The sequence below is a fragment of the Triticum dicoccoides genome, chromosome 2A (genome assembly GCF_002162155.2).
Source record: "Triticum dicoccoides isolate Atlit2015 ecotype Zavitan chromosome 2A, WEW_v2.0, whole genome shotgun sequence".
NCBI lineage: Eukaryota > Viridiplantae > Streptophyta > Magnoliopsida > Poales > Poaceae > Triticum > Triticum dicoccoides.
Genome location: NC_041382.1, coordinates 218,868,021 through 218,878,300, shown reverse-complemented (window position 1 = coordinate 218,878,300; position 10,280 = coordinate 218,868,021).

The following is a 10,280-nucleotide window of genomic DNA, read 5'->3' as shown; positions in this document are numbered from 1 at the left end:
CATGGCCGCCTCGTTGCTTCCTTGATGTCCACTCCAAGTCTCCTGGATTGCGTTTGTTCCAAAAATAACTCTCCCGAAGGTTTCATTCCGTTTGGATTCCATTTGGTATTCCTTTTCTACGAAACACTGAAATAAGCAAAAAAAACAGCAATTTGCACTGGGCCTTTGGTTAGTAGGTTAGTCCCAAAAATAATATAAAAAGGTATATTAAAGCCCATTAAACATCCATAACAGATAATATAATAGCATGGAACAATCAAAAATTATAGATACGTTGGAGACGTATCATTCATCATCACCAACCCTTCTCCATTGCCAATTCCATGATGCTCCCCACCGGGAGTGAGTAATTCCTTCATAGACTCGCTGGTCAGTGAGGAGTTGGATATGATTCATCGTGTAATCGAGTTAGTTTTGTTAGGGCTTGATCCCTAGTATCCACTATGTTCTTAGATTGATGTTGTTATGACTTTGCCATGCTTAATGCTTGTCACTTTGGGCCCGGGTGCCATGATTTCAGATCTGAACCATTTATGAATTCATCATTATATCCATGTTTTGGATCCGATATTTCAAGTTATAGTCACCTACTATGGTTATGATCCGGCAACCCCGGAGTGACAACAACCAGGCCCACTCCCGGTGATGACCGTAGTTACTATGTTTTAATGCTTTGTTCCTGTTCTCTATTAAAAGGAGGCCTTAATATCCCTTAGTTTTGCAATATGGACCCCGCTACCACGGGAGGGTAGGACAAAAGATGTCATGCAAGTTCTTTTAATAAAGCACGTATGACTATTTACGGAATACATGCCTACATTATATCGATGAAGTGCAGCTAGTGTAGTATCGCCCTAGGTTATAACTGTCACATGGTGAATATCATCCAACAAGTCACCGATCTAATGCCTACGAATTTATCCTTATTGATCTTGCTATGTTAGTATTGCTATCATCACTGTTACACTTGCTACAAATTACTGCTATCACTGTTACTGTTACCGTTGCTGCTGTCACTATTATCAAAACTATCAAACTACTTTGCTACTGATCACTTTGCTACAATAATTAATCTCCAGGTGTGGTTGAATTGACAACTCAGCTGCTCATACCTTCAAATATTCTTTGGCTCCCCTTGTGTCGAATCTATAAATTTGGGTTGAATACTCTACCCTCGAAAACTGTTGCGATCCCCTATACTTGTGGGTTATCAGACAACATGAAGACCACTTCCCTGGAGTTCATGAGAGCTTTAGGATGAATGGAGTTTGTGCCTTTGTGGGTCAAAAATTGACCAAGTGGAATGATGAGCTCATTATGCAATTCTATTCAACAACTCATTTTTATCCAGATGGAAGAATTGTTTGGATGTCTGAAGGTACAAGGTACCGGTCAACTGTTGTTGATTTGTCCAAGCTGATCAATGCCCCTAAAGAGCATGATGATGACACTGATGTGTATGCCAAGCTAAGGAAGGGACACAACTCCATGTCACATATGTACAAAGAGATTCCAGATGCAGCTTTGGAACATCACAAGTTTGGCTCTGTCTACTATCTTCTGTCAGGACTGCCCACAATCAATACCATCCTTAGGCACATATTGTTGCCCAAGTCTGGAGATCATAGGATGATCAGAGGCCATTCTATAAACTTGCTGCATATGTTTGATGTGCCATAAAAGTTCAAGGTGATGACACTGATTATAGAGACAATCAAGAGGACTGCTGCTGATCAGAAGAGATCATGTGGGTATGCTCCACACATTCAGATGCTCATCAACTCAAAGATGGGCAAAGACATATATCTGTTGGACAAAGAGCATCTTCCCTTGAGGCCTGACTTTGAGTATAACACAATTGTCATGGATACTACAAAACCTACTTTAGTAGAGGCTCAAGAGAAGAGAGCAAAAGCAAAAGAAGAGAAGGCAGCCAAGATGCCAAGTGCGGAAGAAGCTTCACAAGTTTTTCTCAAGTCAAAACAAGACCAACTAGGTTATCTTATTCAAGCCACTTTGAGGATTGAGAAAGGTTTGGCCAACCTGACTCAAAATCAAGAGAGTCTTCAAAGAATTTTCGAGACAAAACTTCATGACTTGGATGTCAAAGTGACTGAGATTCAGACTTCAGTAGAGAAGATCCAAGAAGAGATTGAGGATAGGAGTGACAAGACCACCACTGATGCATATCAAAGGGTTCCCAGGAGGCACAGGTCTGCAGCAGTGCCAGTGACAGATACTAGAGCGACAACTTCAGCTCCTGCAGCCACAGCTTCAGTTGCCCCTCTGGTTGCAACTCCACTAGCTCCTACTACCTCTACAGATGCATTTGTCGTAGGAATCCTCTCCATGCCACCTCCCGAAGATCAATCTTAGAGAGCCACATAGCACTATGAATTTTCAAGCTTTTTGGTAACTTGTTGCCAAAGGGGGAGAAAGTGTATAGATCATAGGGTTCGAGAAAGAGAGAGAGCTTTGCTTCTTTTTGCTATCTCTTTTTCTACTTGTTTGATACTTATTTGTTTGCTTGCTTGGATGATACTATATGGTTGTGTGTGTGAGATACTTGTATGGTCATGTTCTTGATCATATCATACTTCAATGTTTGTGCTTGGATGATGGTATTATCTATCTCTCATGTATGATCATTCACTTTGTCTTGGTGATGAGTGTATATTTCATATTCTATCATTTTGAGCGCTCCACCAAGATGTATGTGACATGGAAGAGTAACTCATGATCCTAATCGATTGTGCATTTGCATTCACAAGCAAATTTTAAATAATGCAAAAATTTAGGGGAAGCTCTTTCTTATCACATACTTCTCAAAGCGACAATGTATTTCATTCATTTTATCATTTGACGAAGCTTTGATCTATATGTTGTCATCAATTACCAAAAAGGGGGAGATTGAAAGTGCAACTAATCCCTGGGTGGTTTTGGTAATTATTAACAACATATAGCTCACTGAACTAATATCCATTCAAGATAATCTTTTCATAAAGTTCAATGATTGGCATGGCATGACTAGAGATGTGGACCCCTCAAAATGCTAAGGACACATATTGGCACAAGCTCAAGACTCTACATTTTCATTTTAGTGATCCAAGATCACATTGAGTCCATAGGAAAAGCCAATACTATTAAAAGGAGATGAGGTGTTGCTTAATGGCTTGCTTGCTCAAAATGCTTAGTGATATGCTCCAAAAGCCCTCAACCACTTTCTCATTTCCATATTTGTCCCAAACCAAAAGTCGAACTCGGCCCAACTGATTTGATCTATCCGGCGCCACCGAGTTCACTTGACATAGCCATAGCCAGAAACCCTAATCAGTTTGGTCTCACCAAGATGGGATTGCAAGCTCTCTATTTCCCTTCATAATGTTTCGGTATAACCGAGATGAGTGATCGGTCCCACCGAGTTCGCAATGCAAACTCTCTATTTCCTTTTCGTAATGTTTTCGTCTCACTGAAATGAGTGATCGGTCCCACCGAGTTTGCCTGACCAACTCTCTGTTTGCCTATTACTGAAATCGGTCTCACCGAGGTCATGTGATCGGTCTCACCGAGATTAAGTTATGACCTAATCCTAACTCAATCGGTCCCACCGAGTTGATCATGTCGGTCCCATCGAAAATCCCAACGTTCACATTTTCAACTAAATCGGTCTGACTGAGTTTCACTATTCGGCCCCACCAAGTTTGGTAAATTGTGTGTAACGGTTAGATTTTGTGTGGAGGCTATATATACCCCTCCACCCATCCTCCATCCAAGGAGAGAGCCATCAGAACGTGCTTACACTTCTACTACTCATTTTCTGAGAGAGAACCACCTAGTCATGTGTTGAGACCAAGACATTCCATTCCAATCACAAGAATCTCGATCTCTTGCCTTCCCCAAGTTGCTTTCCACTCAAATCATCCTTCCACCATATCCAAATCTGTGAGAGAGAGTTGAGTGTTGGGAAGACTATCATTTGAAGCACAAGAGCAAGGAGTTCATCATCAACACACCATCTATTACCTTTTGGAGAGTGGTGTCTCCTAGATTGGTTAGGTGTCACTTGGGAGCCTCCGTCGAGATTGGGGAGTTGAACCAAGGAGTTTGTAAGGGCAAGGAGATTGCCTACTTCGTGAAGATCTACCCAAGCGAGGCAAGTCCTTCGTGGGTGATGGCCATGGTGGGATAGACAAGGTTGCTTCTCCATGGACCCTTCGTGGGTGGAGCCCTCCGTGGACTCGCGCAACTGTTACCCTTCGTGGGTTGAAGTCTCCATCAACGTGGATGTATGATAGCACCATCTATTGGAACAATGCCAAAAATCTCCGTGTCTACATTTTGTTTGCTCCCTCAAACTCCTCCGTTTACCTTCATATGCAGTGATTTACACTCTGCTGCTATGCTCTTAGAATTGCATGTGTAGGTTGATTGCTTGACTTGTGATAAGCTGCTAAAATCTGCCAAGACTTAAAACTGGGAAAATGCTAGATTTTGATTTGGTCAAGTAGTCTAATCACCCCCACCCTCTAGATATACTTTTGATCCTACAGTTTGGTTCTTTTGTAAAATCTGGATTCCTTCGCCAAGGCAATTTCTCCAGTATTGTCACAAAATATTTTCATTGGACCCGATGCACTAGGTATTACACCTAGATCGGATATGAACTCCTTCATCCAAACTCCTCCATTTGCTGCTTCTGAAGCAGCTATGTACTCCGCTTCACACGTAGATCCCGCCACGACGCTCTGCTTGGAACTGCACCAACTGACAACTCCACCATTCAATATAAATACATATCCGGTTTGTGACTTAGAGTCATCCAGATCAGTGTCAAAGCTAGCATCAACGTAGCCATTTATGATGAACTCTTTGTCACCTCCATAAACGAGAAACATATACTTAGTCCTTTTCAGGCACTTCAGGATGTTCTTGACCGTTGTCTAGTGATCCACTGCTGGATTACTTTGGTACCTCCCTGCTAAACTTATAGCAAGGCACACATTAGGTCTGGTACACAGCACAACATACATGATGGAACCTATGGCTGAGGCATAGGGAATGACTTTCATTTTCTCTCTATCTTCTGCAGTGGTCGAGCATTGAGTCTGACTCAACTTCACACCTCATAACACAGGCAAGAATGCTTTCTTTGACTGACCCATTTTGATCTTCTTCAAAACTTTATCAAGGTATGTGCTTTGTGAAAGTCCAATTAAGCGTCCTGATCTATCTCTATAGATCTTGATGCCCAATATAAAAGTATCTTCACCGAGGTCTTTCATTGAAAAACTTTTATTCAAGTATCCTTTTATGCTATCCATAAATTCTACATCATTTCCAATCAACAATATGTCATCCACGTATAATATTAGAAATGCTATAGAGCTCCCACTCACTTTCTTGTAAATACAGGCTTCACCAAAAGTCTGTATAAAACCATATGCTTTGATCACCTCATCAAAGCGTATATTCCAACTCAGAGATGCTTGCACCAGTCCATAGATGGATCGCTGGAGCTTGCACACTTTGTTAGCACATTTAGGATCGACAAAACCTTCTGGTTGCATCATATACAACTCTTCTTTAAGAAGTCCGTTAAGGAATGCAGTTTTGACGTCCATTTGCCACATTTCATAATCATAAAATGCGGCAATTTCTAACTTGATTCGGACAGACTTAAGCATCGCTATGGGTGAGAAAGTCTCATCGTAGTCAACTCCTTGAACTTGTCGAAAACCTTTTGCGACAAGTCAAGATTTGTAGATAGTAACATTACCATCAGCGTCAGTCTTCTTCTCGAAGATCCATTTATTCTGTATGGCCCGCCGATCATCGGGCAAGTCAACCAAAGTCCACACTTTGTTCTCATACATGTCTCCTATCTCAGATTTCATGGCCTCAAGCCATTTATCGGAATCTGGGCCCATCATAGTTTCTTCATAGTTCGTAGGTTCGTCATGGTCTAGTAACATGACTTCCAGAACAGGGTTACCGTACCATTCTGGTGCGGAACATGCTCTGGTTGACCTACGAGGTTCGGTAGTGGCTTGATCTGAAGTTTCATGATCATCATTATTAGTGAGGGAGTCCTGGATTAGGGGGTGTTCGGATAGCCGAACTATACCTTCAGCCGGACTCCTGGACTATGAAGATACAAGATTGAAGACTCCGTCCCGTGTCCGGAAGGGACTTTCCTTGGCGTGGAAGGCAAGCTTGGCGATACGGATGTTCAGATCTCCTACCATTGTAACCGACTCTATGTAACCCTAACCCTCTCCGGTGTCTATATAAACTGGAGGGTTTTAGTCCCTAGGACGACATATACACATCAACAATCATACCATAGGCTAGCTTCTAGGGTTTAGCCTTTTTGATCTTGTGGTAGATCTACTCTTGTACTACCCATATCATCAATATTAATCAAGCAGGACGTAGGGTTTTACCTCCATTGAGAGGGCCCGAACCTGGGTAAAACTTCGTGTCCCTTGCCTCCTGTTACCATCCGGCCTAGACGCACAGTTCGGGACCCCCTACCCGAGATCCGCTAGTTTTGACACCAACATTGGTGCTTTCATTGAGAGTTCCTTTGTGCCGTCACCGTCAGGCCCAATGGCTCCTACGATCACCAATAGCGATGCAGTCCAGGGTGAGACCTTCCTCCCCGGACAGATCTTCGTCTTTGGCGGCTTCGCACTGCGGGCCAATTCGCTTGGCCATTTAGAGCAGATCGAAAGCTACGCCCCTGGCCGTCAGGTCAGATTCGGAAGTTTAAACTACACGGCTGACATCCGCGGAGACTTGATCTTCGACGGATTCGAACCACTACCGAGCGCGCCTCACTGTCACGATGAGCACGATCTAGCTCTGCCGCCGAACAGTGCCCTGGAGGCCGCACCCGCATCGGCTCCGACCCTTAGTTCGGAGCCAACCGCGCCGATCGAGGATGGGCGGTTGGACGCCACCTCGGGGGCTGTAATCCCAACGGCGGTTGAGCCAAACACCAGCCCTGTACTCTGCAAGACTTGTGACTCCATGGAGACGGATTCTTCTCCGGACTCCGAACCCTCCGCGCCCCTACCGATCGAATCTGATTGGGCGCCGATCATGGAGTTCACAGCCGCGGACGTCTTTCAGCACTCGCCTTTCGGCGATATCCTGAAGTCACTGAAGTCTCTCTCTTTATCAAGAGAGCCCTGGCCGGACTACGGTCAGCAAGGTTGGGGTACGGACGATGAAGAAATTCAAAACCCACCCACCACCCACTTCGTAGCCATTGTCGACGACTTAACCCACATGCTCGACTTTGACTCCGACGACATTGACGGTATGGACGCCAATGAAGGAGACGATGAAGAACCAGCGCCTATTGAGCCCTGGAACGCCACCTCGTCATACGACGTATACATGGTGGACGCACCAAAAGATGACGATGAAGAGCGGAAGGACGCACCGAAGGATTGTTCCCTCGAAAAGCAGTCAAAGCAGCGACGCAAGCGCCGCCCCAAATCCCGCCTCGACAGAAATAGCGATTACACAGACCCAGCGCTGGAGCAGGGCGAACCGAACAACGGCAATCCGGATAATTAAACCGAACAAACAAATCCTATCAAGGATAATGGTCCGGACGACATAACGCCAGACAGGCACCCGGAGCAGCAGAACGCCCGTAAAAGGCTTGTTGCCACCGCGAGGAGCCTTAAAAAGCAGAAGCGAAGGCTCAAGGCCGCGCAAGACACACTCCAATTTAGATGGAGCAAAATACTCAACACTGCAGCAAGGTACGGCGATAATCGCCCCTCCAAGAGCTACCCAAAGCGGAAGCTGCTACCCGAATTTGATGAGGAGGCCGCAGACCCCCCACAACCAAATATGAAAGCAACCACCTGGTCGGATACACGACCCCTCTACCAACACAGAGCGGCATACAACGCCGCTCACAATACAACATGCGACCCAGGCGAGGGTTCGCACCCAAAGGACGAGCCCCCCAAGCAAGACACGGGGGAACAAAAGAAATTTCCACCAGAAGCCAAAACAGTAAACATGTTACACGTGATCAAGGGAAAAAACAATGTGGCACTCCCAGGAAAATATACCCAAGTGCCTATCACCGCGAAGTCATGCCACTGGTCATCTCAACCGATCACTTTCGACCATCGTGATTACTCAGCAAGTATCCGACACACAGGATGGTTGCCCTGGTATTAGACCCAGTAATTGGCGGATATCACTTCACACGAGTCTTGATGGACGGTGGCAGCAGCCTAAACCTAATATACCAGTATACAATCCGCGGAATGAGGTTAGACCCAACACAAATTCGCCATAGCAATACTACCTTTAAAGGAGTAACGCCAGGCCCAGGGGCTCATTGTACGGGCTCCCTCCTACTACAAGTTATATTCGGCTCCCCCGATAACTTCCACCGTGAGCATTTAACCTTCCACATCGCTCCGTTTCAAAGTGGCTATCAAGCACTGCTCGGACGCGACGCTTTCACTCGCTTTAATGCAATACCGCACTATGCCTCTCTCACACTCAAGATGCCCGGTCCACGTGGCGTCATTTCAGTGCACGGAAATATCAAGCGATCTCTGCGCGCAGAAGAGAGTGAGGCTGCCTTGGTAGCCGCACACTAAAGGCGCCCGGACTAGCAAAAGCATCCAATAGGTCGTCAAGACCTCAGACACGACTAATCGAGTCCGGCGCCGCTACTTATACCGAATAAATGGTCACGCCCCTATTTGTCAAAACAAGGGGCTCAACGCGCGCAGACAAGTGGAATTTCTTCTCATCTTGAATTATACTCCCTCCGTTCCTTGATATAAGGTGTATAGATTTTTGAGAAAAAATCCGAAATATAAGGTGTATTGCAATGCACCACTCGTCTGGATAATGTTTTTAGTGAATTTATTACATTTCCATATATTAGGCTAGCTCCTCTATTTTCTCATGTCAATTAGTTAGGTGTAATCTCGCCCAGAACTTGTGAAATTTTTCCTCCACATGCGTTCTTTAATTTCCGTGCCAAAAACTATACACCTTATATTAAGGAACGGAGGGAGTACATGGTTTCTTTAAAAAACTATCTTTTTGCACGAAAACCTTTTTCACCTAAATTCTCTCTTTTACAGACGATCATCGTGCTACACCCGTCCAGGATACGGCACAACAGAGACACAGGCGCAGACGTGCAGCAGGGACCCGCTCCAAGGATTCTTTTCAGATTAAGACCCTGCGTAAACCTTTTTTACTATCTCTTGTTGATACACATCCACCGTTGAGAAGGATGCTGACGTCTTGGCATGTGGCCACGCTAGAACAATGCACATACCTGGACACAAGGGGCTTCTCACAAAGGCCATTACTTAGGCCCGGTTTATACCACAAAGACCGAATACCTTAGGGAGTGTTCGGCGTCGCGAGTTTGGCCCTATATGCATCATCTCCGAATCATTGTCTTTGGTCAAATGTTGGGTTTGCCCGGCTCCTGTGTTTTGGTGCCTTACATTCTGCTTTACCGGCTAAGGTAGCACCAGGAGAACTACTGCGGTTGTGCCCTGGTTCATCCGGACGAGCACCTCAGTAGAGAAAGCCGAAAAGTGACTGTCATGATATAGCGTGAGACTGGTCAACCACTCGATGACCCATGGGAATGTTAGAATTCCTCCGCCTTAACGAAGGGCCGTTTTCCGGCCAGCCATGTACGCACCCCGGGATCGGGAGAGTGCGGAGCCACCAGGGGCTATCTAGTAGCCCCACTGTCGAACTCCTATGGCTAAGTGAAAGTGTTAAAACGTTATAGTCCGGTTGCCTCGCTCGCTCCGCTATCACCTCCTTAATAGGACCAAGACGTTGGGTTAAGTGTGAACGCGTGTTTCTGCGAACACCTCCGCATTATATGCGTGGGGGTTGAAGCCGACGACTGCAATCTTTCAGGTTATACACATGTATACATAAACGGCCGCCCAGGAGGCATCACACTACTTTCAGGCAAAAGTATAAAAGTAGCCTTATGAAAATTTATAAAAGCATTTCGCTTACAATGAGATTACATGTCAATCAAACATAATATTTTTTTGAGCACTTGGTCTCTATCAAACGAGCACCCTCAAGAACTTCCTCAAAGTAGTGCTCAGCAGCCCTTCGACCTATGGCCGAATCCTGTGCTGCAACAGTGGTAGCATCCATCTCTGCCTAGTATGCTTTAGCACGGGCAAAGGCCATTCGTGCGCCTTCTATGCACGCCGACCTCTTCATCGCATTTATGCGCGGCACCA